Source organism: Balaenoptera borealis (genome assembly GCF_965194805.1).
Source record: "Balaenoptera borealis genome assembly, chromosome: 1".
NCBI classification, from domain to species: Eukaryota; Metazoa; Chordata; class Mammalia; order Artiodactyla; family Balaenopteridae; genus Balaenoptera; species Balaenoptera borealis.
The window spans coordinates 145,387,717-145,393,824 of record NC_138860.1 but is presented as its reverse complement, the minus strand read 5'-3'; positions in this window follow the sequence as shown (position 1 = coordinate 145,393,824).

Below are 6,108 nucleotides of genomic sequence, written 5' to 3'. Positions count from 1 at the left end.
GGAATTTCTCACTGAAGACAATAGTCTGGTCTGCAAGCCTACTGTCTTGCTGTACAATCCTCCTTGGCAAGTCAGGAGATTCATAATACCTTCCCTCTTCTTTCCACATTACTCTATAACACATTTCATGTAATCTTGGCTCAAACAGATGTACGTCTTGGCCACTTAGGACAACCCTACCCTTACCTTTATCTAGTTGGAAGCCTCAAAACATTTTTAACTTAATATAAAAACAAATACGAGAAAATCTGCAGACACCAGAAAATGATGAAACCCGGAGATCCCTGATTCTTATTTCAGTGATAGTAATCATTTTTTTACATGTATACAAAAGACTACAGTTTACAAACTATAGAAAAATAACATAGGGAAGAGTGCTTTGTTGAGTCAATAATAAACAATAACAATCTGTATGGTCTGAGACAGGTTTCCGAACCCCTCTGACTCTTAGATTCCTTATCTGAGTGGGGAATAAAGGTCCCTATAACACTGCATGCGGTTTTCATGAAGATTAAATGCGATTGATTCATAGAGAAAATTATAAAGAGTCATACATATGTTAGTTATTATTGTCTAATTAGAGCCTCACAGAAGACTATGATAATTACAATCATCATTTATCATGTGCTTAGCATGCGCCAAGAAGTGTGGTGAGCACTTAAGGTAGATTAAGTCATTCAGTTCTGGCAATACCATATGAAGCAGTACTACTCTTATTATTCCCATTTTGCAGATGAGGAAGTCTAAGGCTGAGGTGGAAAAACTGGCCTCAAGGCATTCAGCAATGAGTGATAAATCCAATATTCAAACCCAAATAGCTTGCCTTCACAGTTCAAGCTCTTAACCATCACGCTGTGGGGCCTCCTGCTCTGTATGGAAGGCCAAGGATGTAATGATGGTGATGCCCATGTCAATGCCAAGAAAAAGCAAAGAGCTGAGAGGACTTGGGCCAAAATCACACAGCAAGTTAAGGGCAAAGCCGAGTGAAGAGTGAGGGGGCATGATTTCTGGTCTGCGGGGAGCTTTCTACCACATCTGGCTGCCTGCTTTGACAGGGGTCAGGGAGCCAAAGACAGACAGCCTCGGGCATTTTGTCTTCTACACTTGCTCTGCCGAAGAGGTCTTCTCAGAAGTCTCAAGGTCCAGAGGAGAGAGATGCAAACGCCTCACGCTCCCCCCACCAACGTGCCGATTCAGCTCGCATTAGTCTTGTTAAAGGAAGTTGGCCATTTCATGTCATGGCACATTACATTTATGTGGTCTCACCTCTCTCTGCTGGAAAATGAGGTAACTAATTCATTTTAGCAGCTTTCCCCTTTCTGCCTAAAATGTGTCCTCTGATGATGATAATGCAGAAGGATGGCAAATGTTATAACATGATCGGTCCTTCACTGTGGATTAGGAATACATTCAAAGCAGCATTTCTTCTATGTCTGGGCTCACTTTCAAGACTATCTGTGTGGATTAGGGAACAGTATGGTTTTGCAATGCTAAATAAGGTATTTTATGTTCCTCCTGCTATCGTTGGGTTTGACAGAAAGGGGAAATTTAACTTCGGGGGAAGGTATTACATATGCCTATACACATTCATGCACATAACGGAACATTTATTTTTGTCAGTCGAAGAAGCACTTCTCAGAAGGTCACCAGCTGTCATGCAAGAAAATAGTCAATGTAATGCAATGGTTAAGAGGACGAGCTCCTTGATGCCTGAGTTCAAGTTCTGGATCTACCATGTAGTAGCTGTGTGACCTTGGGCCAGTTACATAACCTCCCTGTAAATGAACTTCCTTGACTGAAAAATGAAGATCTATTTTCATCATCGGGTCTTTGTGAGGATGAGATGAGACTGAATGAATGGAAAGTCCTTGGTACAGTGAAGCAAGCTAGGGAGAGTAGTTTCTAGAGCAGGGAGGAGGGGGTTTCCTCGGTACCCTCAGTCCCCACAGGGGGTGGGCTGTTGTCCTAACAGCATCATCCTAGAGCCTTTGGGTCTCCCCAGTTCTTTCTATCATACACAAGTTAAAAGTCCACGAACTTTTAAAAGGAGTATAACTCTTTAGGACTGTGACATTAAAAATCTGGGAAGACCCAGTTTGGGAATGATAAAATGAGAGATGTGGGCTTTGATAGGGAAGTTACCAGGGCCATGACACATAACCTCAAAGGGCTCTCAAGGCCAGACTGAATAGTTTTAATTGTAGGCAATATAGAGTCATTGAAGGTTCTGGGGGATCTTTCAAGAAGATTAAGCTGGCCCTTGAGTAGACATTAGATCAGAACAAGGGTCAGCAAACTACCACCCACAGACCAAATCCAACTGGCCATCTGTTCAGTCTGCAAGCTAAAGATGTTTTTACATTTTTATTGTTTTAAATTAATTAATTAATATTTTAAAATTGAGTCATAAGTTACATATCTTATTTCACGTGTACAACAAAATGACTCCATATTTGTATATGTTGAAAAATGATCACCACGATAAATTTAGTTAATATCTGTCACCATGCATAGTTACAAAAGTTTTTTTTTATGATGAGAACTTTTAAGATATACTCTCTTAGCAGCCTTCACATGTGCAGTCCAGTTTTATCAACTTATCGTCACCGTACATTTCATCCCCATGCCTTGTTTATTTTATGACTGGAAGTTTGCACCTTTTGACTCCCTCTACTCACTTCATCCATCCAGGTTTTACATTTTTGGATGGTTGAAAAAAAATCCAAAGAATAGTGTTTCGTGACATGTGAAAATTATATGAAATTCAAATTTCAGAGTTCATAAAGCTTTACTGGAACACAGCCATATGCGTTTACTTATTGTCTGTGGCTACTTTTTCTACAATGGCAGAATCGAGTAGTTACAACAGAGATGATATGGCCTGAAAAGCCTAAAATATTTACTGTCTGGTCTTTCATAGATAATATTTGCTGATCCCTGGATAGGAGGGTGATTGAACAGGAGATACGAGCTAGATTGGGATGCTAATGCTAATATAAAAACTATCATCAATTATGCATTTACTACCTGACATGCATTTTATTTGTATAAACACGTTTAATACTCAGGACAACCCCTATGCCAGCATCTAAGTAACCTGACCAAGGTTATTTAGGGAGGACAAGGCAGAGGCATAATCTGAACTCCTATCAATGGACCAAAGAATCTGTGTCCTTAATCATTATGTATACTGTCTTTAACAGTCAACATGAAAGATGGTGAGGAACGGAAGAAAGGGAGGAATTTAAGAGATATGTTAGAGATACCATCAGCAGGACTCAGAGGCCTTTTGAATGGCAAGTATCAGGATAAAGTTAGAGAAGAAAATATCCCAAGGTCTAGATGACTGAGGCCGGTCAGAGTTCCACATTGCTTACAAGGGTCCAAGTTTGAGCATTCTCAGTAAAAATTCAGCTTCACACGAACTCTTCATGTTACGATTCTGTCATCACTCTTGATCTGGTAATTGTGCCACTTGGGTTCCCAAGCACTAAAATTAAAGCTGGATATTTGTCATATACCTTCCCCATGCGATGGAAACACAGAAGGTGAAAGTTCCAACAGTCAAAATGAATTACTTAGCGAGTTTATTTGTCACCAGAAGGTAATTGGGATTTAAGCTACAGTCTCAGAAAGAAATCTATCACATCGCATGATCACTTGCTTTAATGGCAACCTACGTCTAATTTTCATCCCCACCCAACCGCTTCTCATCAGACCCAGTAACCTGCTAGTAGTATAATTTGACTTTTTTCCTGCTGCCCCCCTGAAATATCAAACGTCAGCTGAGACAAGAAGCACACTTAAAGTATCAATAGGACATTGGATGTGACTGCCCTAGCTTGGAGCTGCTGGTATTAGGGATTTTTACAAATTCATTTATTCATTCATTTATCCATCCACAGACAAGCATTTACTGAGAACATATTCTATGCCAGGCCTGAAATTGATGCTGGAACTCCAAAGGAGAATAAATCATATTCCTACAGATAAAGTGGTGATTCTAGCATATGATTTTAAATAGGCTCAGAAGATCCCAAATGTATCATCAAAACACAACCCCTCACTCCCTCTATCACCAAGACATGGCATTCCTCTCCACCCTCTACTCATTTGTGTCTGAATATGCTGCCATTTTTTGATGAGTAAATCTCTAAGAAAATATCAGACTGCAGTAGAAGGGATGGAGAGAACAAAGAGACCTGCATTTACTCCTGGCTCTGAGACGAATTGTTGAGAGACCTTGAACAAGTTCCTTGGCTTATCTGTACTTCTGATTTCTCATCTATAAGATGATGGACTGGGTTAGCCATAGCTATGTATAGAAAATGAAGGTGGAGGTGTTTGGCTGAATTCGGGAGGGCTGAGGGGCAGGGAGAAGGCTTGGAGACCCAGAGCCTCCCCTTTTCCCCAGCCTGTCCTTTTCACAAAGGGGAAATTCACAAACCCTGTGGAATATACTGTAGTGTCGTGAAAAAGATGGAAAATATATTTGGAATGTACTTTTAGGGAAGGAAATTGGATAAAGTCATTTACAGCTGTGTCCCCCTCTTTACCTGTGCTAAGCCTCCGTGATAAGCAAGATAGAGCAGCTGCATCACTCGGGTAAGCCCCCGTGTATGATGCACCCAGGAGAAGGTGCTCTTTCCCCTCGGAATGGGGGTCTATGGAATATTCCAAGAGTGTTTCCCACTTGTCACAAGTGGAGACTTATTGTGGTGCAGACCTTTCTGGCTCAGATAATGATTCGAATCGATTCCTTGAATTCACTCTTGAACGAAGCTGGGGAGATGCGGTTTCTAGCAGAAATCAGGCCACGGTGGGAAAATAGTAAACATTTTCACATTGAAACGCTCGCTGAAAGACACACCCAGCCCTAAGGAGAAGACTCCAACTCAGAGTGCAGCCTTCTCTCCTTGGAGTTCAAGAGTAGGAGACCAGACAGAACCATTGGGCGAGGCTGTTACTTATTTTGTTATTGTTCTTTAAATAAAATTTTTAAAAAAATTTTATATTGGAGTAGAGTTGATTTACAATGTATGTTACTTTCAGGTGTACAGCAAAGTGATTCAGTTATACATGTACATATATCTATTATTTTTCAAGTTCTTTTCTCATTTAGGTTATTATAGAATATTGAGTAGAGTTCCCTGTGCTATACAGTAGGTCCTTGTTGATTATCTATTTTATATACAGTAGTGTATAGATGTTAAAGACCAATAAGGAGACATGTCTACTTCTAAAACAGGCCCTCTCTAACCCTGAGTGTCAGTTAGCTTCCTGTTACAGGTGGGGTTTTCTGGAGGAAGATGCAGAGACCCAGTTAGGATATAAGATTTTAAATAGAGAACAAGAGCTAAAAAGGAAAGGGAAAGAGTAGGATTGGCCAGAGGGAAAAGCTGAACTATGAGTGGTCTCAGCAAAGCCTATCCATCCCGGTGGGAGCTCTAGAGTGAATACTGTCTGCCCAGGTGCCTGGCCTTTATATGCCTTCCTCCTTGCTTCTCTCAGGCACCAGATGAGGCTGCCAGGAAAAGCAGGACCTGACAAGATGGTCTCTGCAGCTGAGGCAGGAGCTGACAGCTGGAGGTTGCCTGCTGACCTCACTCCACACAGCCTTTAAGGAAGGCAGTACATCCTTCCTTAAAGGAATGTCTAAGTTGCCCACCACTAGACCCTTCATGAAATTGATGGCACAGATGGATGGTTAAGGAGAGTGTAAAGAAGGTACAATTTACCAGGGTGCTCCACTAGTCCTTGTAAATAGTACTGAACTGCACCCATAAACCTCAAGGACAAAGGAAGGTAGCAGTTGGTATAACCTAGAGAAAGGATTGCAGCAGTGGCCATAACTCTAGGGGTGAGCTGGGGCCTTAGGTCGAGAAAACACAGCAAGTATCAACCTGTAGCTTGGGAAGGAGGGAGCTGGTGAAAGAAAGGTTCTGATCTCTTTCTCCTACTTTCCTTTCCCCTGCTTGTACCTATCAGTAGAGAAACCCAACAGAAGCCAGAGGGCAGACAATGTCAGTTGATGCAATCTCCCTGGTACAGAGCAGGGGGGAAAGGTAGCCTGCAGCTCTGGAGGGGCAAACAAGAAATATCCAGCAC